The 15,692-nt window shown below is 35.7% G+C and overlaps 1 protein-coding gene across 1 annotated transcript in view; it reads left to right on the top strand.

The window, feature by feature from the left end:
• Positions 1 to 2,138: 2,138 nt before the first annotated feature.
• The window catches only part of LOC110442837 (prostaglandin E2 receptor EP4 subtype-like), a 102,344-nt gene continuing 88,790 nt past the window's right edge, over positions 2,139 to 15,692 (top strand). The window contains exon 1 of the mRNA XM_021486659.1: positions 2,139 to 2,477. The gene's annotated coding sequence lies outside the window, so the exon portion shown is untranslated. The remainder of the gene's footprint in view (positions 2,478 to 15,692) is intronic.

Genomic DNA, 15,692 nt, shown 5'->3' on the forward strand with positions numbered 1-15,692 from the left:
TGGCAACACATGAACTACCTCTAACACAAAACCTACAAAGACTGGGACAGCACCTTAACGGCCTCTTAAACAAAAAACGTAGGCATCAGAAAAAGAAAATATAAGATCAAGCTCGTGGTCATGTGACATGTACGGTGACGATCTGTTTGGAGGTTTGAAGTCGCCATGTCATTGCTACGACCTGCTATTAGCTATATTTCGATTATACCAACACTATGTTAGTCCCACATTTATGATATATATCACAGTTTTCCTCTGATGAACTCTTTCCTTTTTATCCTTAGGGACCAAGCAAAAAGGACAAACCCGTAATTCTAACAGGTCGATATCACACTGTCTCTGGAAAAGCAAATGTCATCGCTGTCATTTTTACGGCGCAATATACATCTGTTTGCACGTGTCTCTTCACGCGCTTATCAATATTAAACATACAGCAGTAAAGCATATTTTTTGTTACTGTGTAAATGGCTTTTGGTACAATAATAACATACATAAACATTTCTTAGTTTTGATATGTCTAAATATTCTGTATAGTCATGTCATATCTGAAGATTTCGTACAGTCATGGCAATGGACGTTCTCGAATATCTATGACATATCTGAAGATTTTGAACAGACATGATATGTCTAAAGATATTATACATGAAACTTATAATGCTATCTTTTTTTCCCCTGAAACTGATGGGTGAAACAAACAACTTTAACAGTATGACTGTTTAAATAGATTTACACCAATGTGTATGAGGTCCTTATATCTAGGACAGATTCGCGAGAAAAGCAAAGCTTACACTGTGAAGTCGTTTCTTCCATTGTTCCCTCCCTTTCTTTCCCCAAAAGGGAATGGTATAATGTGACCGGGCGGAATGCTGTGCTTGGTGCTTTGGGCATGGCATTTCAGTTAGATAGCACTATAATGTCGGGATCAGGTCCGCGCTATCACAAGGAGGCGAGAACAACAACATATCCTGTCTCCTGCACATACATACGCAAGTACGCATACACAACACACATGGAAGCACGTCCTTAATTGGCCTTAGCTGTAAATATGTAATAGGACGTTAAACAAAATTTAACCAAACCGAACCTTTCCCCAAACGCAAGTTATCAAGCAGTTTGTCAGGAGGTTTGTCTACTGTAGTACAGATAGGTCAAGCCTTTAATGTCATTAAACCACATAGGTATTTAATCACAAGATTTCCCGTCACCTTTCATAATTTTTTGTGTAAAAGAGGAATTGGAATGACAAAATATGCAGAAATACAAGGAAATGTCAACAGTAAGAAAACGTATGTTTATTTAAAATGAATTAGACTCCCGGTTACACATATACAGTATTTGCGTATTGTTTTAAATAAAATATATGTGTAGAATCCCCATGATAAAGCGGTCCCGTCCATATTCCAAACAAACACATACATACATCGATATAGAGAGAAATATCATGTCAATGACGGCCCAGTCCAGATTCTATATATTTATATAAAAATCCCATGACACATTTTCTCAGTCCAGATTTAATATATGTATATAGAAATACCATGACATACCGTCCTAATCTAGATTCTATATACATGTATATATCTATATAAAAATCCCATGAACATCGTCCTAGTCCAGATTCTATTCATCCTTATACATTCTCATTACACACCCAGCCCCGTTGAGACTATGTATATCCATATGAAAGTACTACGACACATCGTCCTAGTCAAGGTTTTGATATCTATATAGAAATCCAACGACACATCGTTCTAGTCCAGATTCTTAATATCTATATAGAAATCACACGACACATTTTTCTTAGTTCAGATTTTTATTTATCTATACTTAAAGCTCACGACCAACCATCCAAGTGCAGATTCTTTATGTCTATATAAAAATCCCGTAACACATCGTCCTAGTCCATATTCTATATGTCTTTATGGAAATCCAACGACCAACGGTCCAGTCAAGATTCTATATATATCTATATAAAAATCCAATGACACACCGCTCTAGTCCAGATGCCTCAGAGAAAGTTGCCTGGAATGAATCATAACAGTTTATTATCCAATGAAAGCCTAGTTGGGGAGAATGCCACGAGTACTTGTTACCAACCCAACACACGCTATATGTGTTACAGGTAATTGCAAGGTCAGGGAACTCTGCCGAGGTACAAAACCACACGGACGTCTTGTGGCGATGGACTGCAGAAAAGCTGTCGCACTAGGTGTACCTCTTTGTAGTTAAACCTCTCCATAGTCTAGTCCTGTCATTCATCATTTTCATTATACGCTGACTAGATAACAAAATAAGACGACTGGGTTATTCAGGACTGCGACCGGCCATCCTCATTATGATTAGAGTCTGAGATTTCAAATTATACGTGATTGTCTTTGTTGCCTGTGACGGCTGTAGAGAGGCACAGAGCGGCGGACAGCCTCAGTAGCAGTACGCGTTGATCCAATCAGTGGAATTGTAACAGACTACAGGTGCAGGTGAGTGTGTTTTTTAAACCAGTTATTAATAATCTAAATATTAATGATGTCCTCTTTAATTTACTAGGAAAGTAATGAGCATGCATTTTAACATGAAATACACGGATGGGTCGCCACACATGTTTAAGATTTTACAAATAGAACTGTTTTTACATGAAATTGTCTAAATGTATGTATTCCCATATTCCCATATTGCAAATACAACAAGATTTTGGTCGTGCTTTTATCTGTGAATTATATCAGTTCGCTTAAGCGGATCATACGCACTTGTTCGACTCAGAGTGCATGCACATTATGAATTTATATGTCGTAGAGAGTACCGTCCGCATTCTTCCCTTGACTTAATGGTATTTTAATGTAGCTTTTGTCTAAGCAATGAAAAGATTATACCATTGTATGACAATGATATTCTACATCTGCCTCTCCGGCGTAATAAGGAGACAGAGTATTGGCCACTGTCCAGTAGATATAAACATGAAACCCTGATAGCGTATTTACACATAATAAGGTTGACGGTGAGAGATAAGTTTTAAGACATATTTTAGCCAGGTGGAACTAATATATAAGATGCATTTAAACTGCCTGTTAAATTATGTATATTCAATGACCCCAATATGAAATCGGAAATCAAATTTGTGATTTATGTAATTTTAATCTAATAAACTAATAGTCAAAAATAATGTCTTCATAAATATAGTTTTATTGTCTTGCAACATGCCAATCGCTTTTGCGACCAAACGGATTTCTACGAAATGACAACATATCTAAAGTTCATTCAATTTGCTGTAGAGAGCCACACAAGCCACAGACCAAGATGATAGTGATAGGGGCAATGTGAATGCTCAGGAATCATAGTAAAATGCCCGATTAACATGTCTTTCACTGATATGTATATGTTAAACCAAGGAATGAATAAATCAACTTTGAATAAAGTGCTCTTTCGTAACATCTATGTATATTTTCTACAAAGCTAGACATGTTATAAACATCATACCGCATTTCAGTACCAATGATTACAACATGTCTAGCGCGTTTATGACGTCACTGAATGTTATGAAATGGCACATCATCTAAAGTTATTTATCGATTTAGGTTACTTCGCCTTTGTTTTCTAATTTATAATCTGCTGAAATATATCACCCAAGAATTTTACGATGATTTTAGTGGTTTCACATGGCAACTTCTATATTGTTTTGAGGTGGGATTGCCTCTCCACAGCCAGTAAAAGCGAAATCAAACTCAGCATGACTTAGATATACAAATGAATGTCGTTTTGTAGTGCTCAGTTGGGTCGCAGAAGAGATCGACAAGATATAAGTCCGATGAGCTACTTTTATGAAGACATCAGCCTTAAACTTTATTACAGATTCAGTTAACGTCGTGTACAATTTTCATAGCTAAGGTTCAAACAAGTTCAATTCAATATATTCCTGAAATATATCCGACGTCCTTAAATGACCTTAGCTGTTAATAGGATGTTAAACAAAATTAAACCAAACCAAACCGAATTACGATGTTCAATTGGGTCTTTGAATATGTCTTTTTTCAGAGGTTGAAAGTTTGAATGACTGTACAATCTTTTAGAGGTCATGTTGAACCTTACATATAGACGCAATCTCATACAATCAAAATAGATAAAACAACAGTTTGATTTGAAACTAGTTGAATACACAAAACAATAAACCGGTTTTCCCGTTTCCTGACATGGTGTTATTGGATATATTGACTTAATCGGTGGCTTGTTCAGTGGTGTATCTCCCACTACTACAGCCCGGTATTGAAATTAATGCCTAGTGCTGTCTGTGTCTGCACTAGGAAACATCGCCTGGCGCATCAGTTTGTTTAGCAGAGTCTCGATCCATACGCATCAGGAACTACAAATATTGTCCGGACTAATGGATCAACGGACTCTCCCACTCGCCTTTTACCTTTGTTTTTAGTACCTGTTGAAACGTGAAATCTGCACAAAAAATCACTCTGCATACACTCGAATAGCTATGAAAACTATATTTGCTGTACGGGCAATATATATCCGTCTGACCCAATAGCGTAAAACAGCAGTTTATATTTAATTGCGATTTAACATTTGTTTTGATTTCCTTTTGATATGTGTTATGCATGCATACAAAATGTATGTTTAATGACGCGTAAATTGTATCTTTTACATGCAAAATGTGCTGCGTTAATCTATATAGAGCTGTTTATATAATTGCGAAACATACGAATTTGTTGAATGCAATATAATTTTAACTTCATACAAAAGTGCATTTTGTAACAGACTTTGCAAGTCGTTCAATGATGAAACAAAAAATTAACATGATGCATAGTAAATGGTTCTATACTTCACAATGCGACAATGGTGTTTTATTGTCCTAGGAATCGATTGTTTTTTGTCACAACTGTCTGGAATACTTTGTTTGATTGATGTGGATTACGTCCTTGTTCCCGTTATACATATATGCAGTCAAGCCTTTGTTAAAATAACATTATCCTGGTAAGGATTAGGGTTCGTAAGAACTTATGAGACATCATACATATGTATGCGTAAGCGTTAGAACCATCAGAAAACACGTTGGCATTTTCTGTTATGATACTCCATCTCCTGTTCTGTTTTAATTAATATACTTCATTTCATCTGGCACATATTCTAACTTTGGGAACAAGCTCTCCGATGGGAAACAATCCTGCCCAACAATAAACGTTACTCAAGGATCCTGGCACCACTGCTAAAAACCAAAGCTATTCGTTTAGATCCTCTTTTTCTGGCATCATTATAGCTTGGATAAATTATTTTGGAAAAGAAAAGTAAATCATGAAGGTCTTTTATGAATAAATGAAGATAAATTAAACAAAAAGTAGTTAACCATAGTTTTTTGAGTATTGAAACATCTCCGGATCCTTGGCTTGGCAAGGATTCGAACCCTGGACTTCAAATTGTTATACTGTCAGTCTTACCGATTTTGCTATCTTGTCATCGGAAGTGTCACGGACCAGCAGTGCTACAGTTTTATCTGCAACGAAAACAAGAGGAGGTGTTACTGTATGCACGAAAAATCATAGCGCAGACTCTATACTAATGTAAATAAGATAATAAGCGTACCGAAGGACAATTATAAAAACGTATTTTATACGAGTAAGAGTTCACACTTTGACCAATATCTTTATAGATCTAAATCATGCTACAAAATATTTAGGAAGAAGAACAGATTGTTGATGTATGTTGAAACCCGTTGTCAGAGTTAAGTAGGTGTGTTCTATCTGGCTATATAAATATAAGGCTGATAGGACCGCAGCCTACACACCAATTACTGGCAATAACTGACGGCGGTAAAGTCAATTTGTAGACATTCAAAATGGCTGACGTAACCGGTAGTGGACACATTATGTTGTTTACTTTGGGAATATTTAAACCGGAAGTAGATAATAGTGGCTTAGAGATACATGTTTGGCCCCCGCATTTGTATTATAGGCTCAGACAATTAAGGAATTGATTTTTCTGACTTCGGGATTTTGTTTGAACACGCATCACAGATCGTGTTACAGTTATCTCCTCAGCTGTTGACAGATAGACGGCCCCTGCATTGTTACATATAAACTGGAAATATATACTCTTCTTCCCATTTCATTAATTAATATTTCATTTCTTTATTGGAAAATATTGAAAAATGACATGATACTGTTTTTTTTACTTGTATTATAGTTTTCATGCTACTCCCAAGTCAATTGCGTAATACAGTAAATCAATGTAGGTATTCCTGTAATCTGATATATCCCGTCCAGTGGTTACTATTAACAACAGATAATTTTCCTAGGTCCCCAACCTCTCTCCAAGGCTTCAATGGGGTATCATTCATAATGCACGTACGTGGTAATGCCACGACGGCGTTACATAACCAGTGTTCATATCAAAAAACAGAAATAAATATTTCGCGTGTCTGTTCCAATTACATGTATACACTTGCATGTTGGCATTTTGCTGTTTATCTAAAAATATATTTACATGGGGTTTTCTTTCTTTATAGAACATATTTGTGGTTTGGTGATAAGTCGTGATTTTAACAAACAAAAAAACATTGACAGGGAATATTTCGCGTATTTGTTAGATAAGAATAAGATATCGTCTATTTCTTTCTTGATTATTACCCCTCTTGAGCATTTACGTACCGAAAATATTTTTGTAAACGTGGTAGTTAACGTACACTGTAATATTGTTCAAAATGTCCTTCATACCAACACTATCCCTTGTATAACGGGGCCATATGTGATCATATGTGATTGAGTATTGTATCTTTCGACCAGCCAGTCTCGCTAACATCGTCTGTATTGATGGTCAGTCAATCAATTCTCTTATACAATCCGTTACCAGCATTCAATGCGATGGTTAGAGTAAATGAAGGTCGTTTACTGATTGAATTCATCACAACAATAACATTTTCTAGTATATGCTTCCAGCGGTTAACGTTGCGGCCTCATTAGTGTGGCAAATACTAATACTAAAAACGGGAAATATTTATTTTTAAATGATGTTGGGAAAAAATGGCTCCGAAAAATTATGTTACTTTCGGAAAAAAATGTGTGAAAAGTGTGTTTTCGAAGTCTACTGATTATACATTAGCATGTACCATTTTTTTTTAAAACATTTTTTCCAAATGTATACGGTGGTTCTTTCGGTACATACAATATGCAGATCCTTTCGGCACACATCATATGGAGGTCCTTTTGGCACAAACAGAAGTCCTTGGTAGTATTGTCATACTATTTTCTTAATACAATATGGTGGGATCGGGGCATCTACCTAGAAATACCGTGTACCCGATCATTACTACGACAGGTAACTCATGTTTGAATCATCATGAACTCAACAATGAATGTGGTAAGGACCAGTTTATATGTATGCAACAAGGGCGTCAGCAATTATTCATCTTTTGCATATTAGAACGAATGATCCATAAGTCGTTCTGATGTAGTCAAGTCTATATATATATAATCTTACATATTATAGCAATGATTTTCAATAAGCTTGTTCGAGCTCTCGGATAACATCTGTATGCTGATCATTGACAAAGTTGACTCCAAGCTTGTTCAAAGTACCTTTAAGATTACCATACGTACGCGTTTTAGTATGGATCCCAGATATCTGTATTGATACGTTCGATTACATTAACTCTGGTGCTCTGTGTGTTTACATAGGAAGGTTCGTGACTACACAATGTATACCCCCGGCCTCGGATCAAAGCTCAGTAGCCAGTGTATGGGGTCGCATGCAACAAGTCTTGTTTACTGATATCAGTTTCAGGCTCCAGTCCCTATGGCAGATTGCACATCCTAGAACCGTCGTATAAATATCTAGCAAACATTGTTTGATATTGTTAGCTGTTCTACGGTCCAGAATATGTGTCCTTTCAGATATTGTCGAGATTATTATTGGAATAGACGACCATATCACTGCTGTAATTCATAATGAGTCGTTGGGGAGCATGATTTCTAAAAGCCTTCACATTTGCATTTTTTTAGTTCCATTTTCTAAATTTTATTATACTTCAATACTTTCGAAAGTTTTCCGAGTATATTAACCGTTATCAACATATTATTTGTGTATGACAGTATTATATGTTTTACTAAAAGTTTCCTATCCGTGTGAGTGTGTCGTTCGGCGAAGTGTTGGTTGGTTTCGTCAGGAAATCTAAATATTATCTTACTATGAATTTCAAGATACTAATAGGTTCTGTGGAAGATTACGGACAAAACGAAAGCATGCTAAATTTGATTCACTTTCAGAGTGGGTCAAGTTTATCATGTCAATCATTCAAAAATGAATTAGCTGAATTGAAACAAAAATGGAAACAAAACGCATATCTGTATTTTCTGATCCCGATTTCCATACAACACTCAACGATCTGCATGATAATGTTGTGTCTGCAGGCTAGATATCTAGATCTTAATCTTTGTCTGCAAACACAGTAACATTCCAAGCTTGAGATGATACATAGGCTTACTTTACAACCACTGAAACCTTAACTATACATCTTCAAAATTTCGAAAGGCATTATTTGATAACCACGCTTTTGTATTGCATTTGTCCCGAGAACCCGTCAATGATAAGGCTATCGGCCTGCTTCGTGCGTAAAGGATTTCTAACTTCTCAAGATTTCTGTTAAACAACGTTGTATCGCTCGCTCTCCTGGTTGCTCTACAAACCCATTTATGGAACTTCTTACTGCCATTCTTGGTACCATTAATCAGGCTTACAGTCCTATTGTAATGTTCACTGTACTTGAATTATTGGAATGTGAATTCAGGATGAAAGTTCTTTAATTAAATATTTAGCACCCTTGCAGAAATGTTTATTCTATGAGAAACTTCCACTCTTTACATTACCATACCATACACGAAAATGAAGGATCGCCATCGTTCTCTGATAATGATAGCTTTCTTTTTCATGCAAAACCGACGGCCATATATCCATGTGTATCTTTCTATTTGTAAACTATTTTGGAGCATATTTTTATGAAAAAATACCAACAAAAATTAAAATGTTGCCATATGACTTTTGATGGTATGAGCCATTTTCGGCCTCATAAGAGTAAAATTTTCATCTTAAATTTATTTTCCATATTTTTTATTGACATCATAATGGTTAATTGGGTCTACAGATACAGATTTGGTAGCCCTACCATAACCCTACCATGCGTTGCTATGCAGAAATAGCGAAAATATGGTGTTTTTGGACAGTTAGCATGCATAAACATAAGCATTCGCATGTGACAACGAAAAATGTCTTTCTGCGAAAAAAAATCGGTATGACAATGTTGAAGAATGCCAAATATGTATTTGGTTGTTGTATGCGTAGTTTTTCAAAATTTAAAGACTGATTAGTAAAAATGCTTTAAAATGCTTCAAAATGGTCAGTTTTCAACGAAAATAGCGCACAATAGGCGATATTTACGCATTTTATTAAGAAATTTGTCCAAAAATTCCATAGCGACGCTTACCCATCCAGATTACCTGATAAGCTTCTTCTTGTACTTTTTCAATGGTCTCCATGTAAATTTTACCTTCGTTCCTAAGGCTACCACCATGCTTGCGTAGCATACTATTCCCACGATGTATCTTTGTGTATGTATATATTTTAATGTTTAAACGTGTGACAGTGTTTACAATATTTAAGACTTTTCAGAGACATTCCACTCCTTCATCACACCTAGATTCGCCACAAAGTTTACCAGTGGTGACGATGTCTAGACTTTCGAGTTTTTCATTTCTCCTTAGTAAGTGTTGTAGTCTTAACGGATCGCTTCTGTATTTCTATTCATTCATTGCGACATGACAGTATGGTAGAACCTTTTTCTACAAAATAAGATGTGTTTTATTGATTCACGAATGTATGACTTAGTGCTGTAACAAATTTTTAAATAAAACAGAACAACAAATAGTACGTTGTTAATACAGAGTATAACAGCTGGTATATACAGTTGGGACTACCGATAATATGGATTACGGATATACGTTTCTAATGAAGAAGACCAAATGTTTACTAAATAATTGCCAATGTGAAATATCGCCTTAATAACACGAGACTGCCTCTACCGATAGCAAGAAAATAAGATTTAAAATACCTTATGATTTCTGAAGGGATACATTTATATCTTAATATCAAACTTTTCTGCTTTGATTGACGATGTTCGGAAAACAGTCGATGTTTTCTATTTCAAGGCCATGGAGTAAATATTATAAATAATTAAAGTTGAAATAAAGGCAATCAGGATCATCTGCAATATCGACCACAACGCATCAAATCAACGTTGAAACACAAAACAGGTATTAAGTAAACTATTGAAATGTGAAAATGATACTTAATCTTGGTAATAATACTATTGTGTTATATATTATTGTGCATCCAAATTCTAGTTTAGGATTTACCTACCTAATTTGTGTGTTTATGGATTACTCTTTGAATAAGGTCGTTGAAATATCAGTTTTGAAAAACTACGTGCCAAATACTAAGTAGTTGATACATTTATGTGTAAATTTAAACATTTTTTTTTTTAAGAAACTGACCATCAATGTGTAAACAAATAAATTTATATTTTATCTTGTCGACAGGTAAGTGACTATGTGCACAAGCTCTCTTATAAGACAGGTATTCATGGCAGAATATTGTATTGAGTAGATAATGAACATCTGAGGGAAATCGAGCAGTACGTCAACAGCATATAAATAAAGTTTGATTTGGAAACAAAAACACTACCTATTATTGCAGCTATTTATACAGTATCAGAAATATCAGTCAACTGCTCGTACATGAACTGGAGGCCAGGGCAAACTGTCCATGCAATTACACTATTATATCGTACTGAGTTTGTCAGGACTGGTAACAAAAACCTAGCCAAGTCTTTCAATTTTACAGTTAGATATATCGACGATATGCTGTCTTTGAATAACAAGAAATTCATTGACCACATCGATTGTATATATATATATATAAACCCCCCAGAGCTTGAAAGCAAGGACACCACAGATTCATCTACCTCATCCGCTTTTCGAGGCCTTTACTTAAAAAATGAGCTGTTCATAAACATTTTCACGAGTCTCCTTGTAAATTATAGTTGGATATTCTCTTGTTGTTTATTGTGCGGAGAAAAATCCATTGAGATGACAAACGTTCCTAGATTTTTATGATATTGATACGAAACAGTAATATTGTTCCAATATGAGAAGAAGAAAAGAAAAAGAAAAAAAAGAAAAAAGGAAAAGGAAAAATCTAGTACCACAGATATATCTTGTATTGTCTCCAGTATGGTTATATTAATGTTGACATGCAGTCACTTACATTATTTTAGAAAAATAGAAGTATTCAGTGGAAAAACATTCTTTAGAGTAGAAATGAAGCGGAGGGGGCGTTGCCTTGAGTTAGAGTTGAAAGAAAAATACAATGAAAGAAGAAGTGGTCGACAGGAGATTCATATTGTTAAAAAGCAGTGAGAATATTGGTTACCTCCGGTATCTCACAGATATGACATGTTTCGACTCTCACACAGATATGAAATATTGACTATCTGTCCCTGTAAAATTGGTACATAACTTGTGAGGACAATAATATAATATCGTGATAGCGGCGTTTCTTTTCTATATCAATACCGAGATCCATGGTCATAATCAGCGCACTACCCTTCACCAAAGACAACCGGGGTTGACTCCCCGAAAGGATAAAACAAAATAAGGACCATTACCCGGCCCTTTACTTTTTTGAGGGTATTCGGTTTCCTCCATTATGAAAACCCTTACACGTTTCCACCCGAGAGAAAAAGAACACGAGTGTTAAAATGAAGATTAAGAATAGCAGTCTGTTTTCTTACCATATTTTGTATTTCATAATTTGAAGCTAGGTTGATAGCCACGATAATGTCTTTTGAGTAGTGGAACGGTTCAGAATATACACACTCAATAATATCAGTATTTCTCCAAATCAAAAAAAAAAAAATCCGAAAATTAAGTGGCTTTTTTTTGCGCAGCACCCCTTCTGTTTCAATAGTAGTCTAAACCAATTTTGATTTCCAATTAGTGGGTCCCTAGCATTACCTATGAGTCTTAGAATGACAAAGATGTTATTTGAAGCAGTGCAATTCATTTCTAGCATACTGTGTATATTACCGAATGTTTAAAGGGGCAATCCCTTGTGTGCGTGTATTACGTTCATCTTAAATGTATTATCATGAAAAAAACCCTGGCAAAACTGATACGATGTCTCCTTATAACGATCTCTGGTCAATTGATAGACGATACATCCGTTAAATGCTTCCGTCACTCGATTTGCATACTGTATTCTCATCAATGCGCCAATGTCGCCAGGAGCAGGCCTTGACGCCAAGAAGCGTGCAATTGCGGAACTTACGAAATGCTATGTTTTCGTGACATTTGTTTCAAAATGCTTCTACGTTAATATTTCGGGGGTCTTTATACTCATGGCTAATGGGTTTTGATTGAGAAATGGAAAATACAGACTACAATCACACGTTTCCAACGAGATATATTAACGAGTCGTAATAGGAACCATTTGCAACTGTCCTCTGTGGTGTTTATTACTTTGGGTTTTCTAACATCATTGATCAATCTCGATATCGCTATTCGATAAACGAAACACTCGTTTGCCATCCTCTAACATGACTTTCTATGGCCAAAATGATGAGTCATATTCGGGAATCAAAACTGCAAATAGTTTGTTTAATCTTTTCAATCAGTGGAATATTTAGGAACTGAAATTGTTCCTATGTTAAACCTTTCCCTTATTATTCCCAAACGTGATTCTAAATCGTTTTTCATTCGTGTAACTATAGGAACGCTAGCTCTACTGTGTCATATAACACATTTCCAGTGGACAAACTAACGCCTCGCCCTGTCACATGACATTCCGCTAAATGTCATACTTCTCCAAAAATATCCACCACCATATGGTGGACAGCGTTAAGCGAATGACCATTGACAAGTAATGACCACTAAGTAATGACCGTTCTGATGATAATTGCGAGAGGAAACGTGAGTAATTTTCGGAATGTATTGATACCGTACTGATGAGTTTTGATAGAGGTGGTCAAGTGTGCCCCGATTGCTGGGACGCTGGTGAGGTCATCTTCACATTCACATACATAGTGTACAACCATGGCGACAAGTCGATGTGGTTCTTCGTGCTTTCCCGTCCATTTCTCTGACTGATAATCTGTTGTTGTTTGTAATGACGCTTTACAATTTTTTGATGTTGCTGTTTGTTTATTTCACAGAACATTATATTTAATCAGTGTGAGATCTTTCTATCGACCGCCTCGTTATCAAAACGACGCGAAATTGGTTTCACTTCTAAAATAGTTAACGCTGATTACAAGAAGATTTCACTGAAGTGAAAATGTGTTTTCGAGATTGAAAATATATCAGCGTTATCCGGTTGCAATGTCTTTTGCCATTCTTTAATGATAGCATGATTAAGATTTAATTATTATTAAGAACGTAATGCAAATTGCCAACGAATGAAATACTTTAAAACGTTACATTTCAGAAGTGCCTTGCGCGAAAAAGTGTAATTATACCGTATTATATTTACATTATGAACGGCTTGTGGACACGCCACCCTTTCCCTCTAGACCTCATTATCCTAACGCAACTCATGGTATAATGTCCCGCTCGGTATTGCACTTGTTGTTTACACGATCAGAAACTTGTTTACCTGAGAGTGGCCAATTAAGGTGATGAACCCTACATCTATGAACCTTTACAAGCACCCACTAAGAAAGAACAGTCACGGTCACTGGGTAATATTGATAAGACTCCCAATACTATGCTTGACCATAGTGACGACACGTTTCTATGGTGTGTCAGTAGGATAAATACCACTTTGAAGATACTCGATAGTGAAGTACATTTCCGATGCGTCACCCACAGACACAACATCTGAAATCAAGAAAAACTAGTGGAGCCCTGGTACAAGAGCAAGTAACTCATCCCTGAAAATAGGGTTAACAACACTGCGCTTGACAACAGGGTTAACCATACAATATCCCTGTTCAGAAGATGAACCCAGTCAAACTTATGCCCTTCAGCGGTAATTGTTTGCCTTGTTTTATCTTTTCCCTTCCAATGTGATGATTATGTTAACCATGTTGTGTATTACGAAAGGCGAAAAAGGCGAAAGCTAAACAGAGGCGAATACTTCCTGGTATACAGTAGCCACTCCCAATCCATATGTTTACATTACCAGATCCCTATCAAACCAGCTCCCTATACAGATCTTTCCATATCAGATCCCTGTTCAGAGGGTTACCCAAACCAGATTCCGGTCCTTTGATCGCTTGATATATATTTAGAATGTTAACAAAGCAACAAGAAGCAAAAAATAGAGACGTTGTGATATTTTGTATATGTTCTCTACAATGTTTGAAATCAACTATGAATTATTCTATCTCGGGAGTTACTTATAATTAGATTGGTGATACTTGTAAAGTGACATATTCGTATACAAATACCACTACCATCTTCTTCGAGGCAACCGCCACCACCTAACGCCAAAAAGTCCTACTAAACCGTATATTGAGTAACTGAGTATAACTTTGATCATAAGCATGCCTCTGAAGCCTGCTTTATCACATCTGCGTCTATCCAGCTGGTATATCTGAGGACATGGATATTATTTAATGCCTGAAAATTATTCTCTATCACAAAAGGAACAAGACAGCTTACATACCAATTTGCAGGGATAATAATAAATCAATAATATCTGTTAGCCAGATCAATCCATTCAAAACATAAATACTAAGGTAACGTTTCCAGAATTATCTACTGATAACGTTTAAAACGTTTTTAATTTATATATGATTACTACCTATATATTTGAAGAACTATATACCAGAGATCAGCTATCACAAGGCAATACATAATTCAATTTAACGTTACTTTAGCTGACTTGTAAACAAAAATAAGGGTTTGAGTTTTCAATCTGATTACTTTGTTATTACATTTAACTTACTTTATGAACTGATTGACTATTTATTATATATCAATGATCTACTTTTATAAAGGTACATTTAATGCTTTAGCGATAGGTAGCTAGTAATACCTTTCATTGATAATGTGTTGTGTTTAGTAGCCAATCCTATGTCTGTTTTAACAATTTTGATGATGGACCATATATTTTCACAGATATTGCCTAACATGTGGATGAGTGAAAACATCTACATGTGATTTATTTATTGGCTTACATATAACTAATACAACGACGATGCCGATGATGATGATGACAATCTAGCATTTTTTCATATTTGTGCATTTAAAAAAAAATCCGGAAAAAAATCATATTTTAAAATAATGCTCACATCAGTCATTGGAAGCTTGAAGCTTGTATACAACGTTGTCGTTGTTCACGGAATATATAAGATTGGATATTACATTGCTAAAACTGTAAATAAGCTTTTGACATTATCTCATTATTGGATTATTTTCTGTTATCACAAGTAATAGCCATTAAACAAAACACAACGGATGACGACGTAAGCGTACGCCGTGGTCAAATGTGACTCTCCTTTTCTGTTATTTTCACAGAACATATCGTTGTCATGCTTATCTAATTTCCTATGAATATCTAAATATTTGACTGGGCCACATCGACCGAGTGTCAATTATTGGTGTGTACCAAGCGTGATACAGAATGTGTAGGATGATGGAGTGACAATG

Source organism: Mizuhopecten yessoensis, unplaced genomic scaffold (genome assembly GCF_002113885.1).
Source record: "Mizuhopecten yessoensis strain PY_sf001 unplaced genomic scaffold, ASM211388v2 scaffold716303, whole genome shotgun sequence".
Taxonomy (NCBI): domain Eukaryota; kingdom Metazoa; phylum Mollusca; class Bivalvia; order Pectinida; family Pectinidae; genus Mizuhopecten; species Mizuhopecten yessoensis.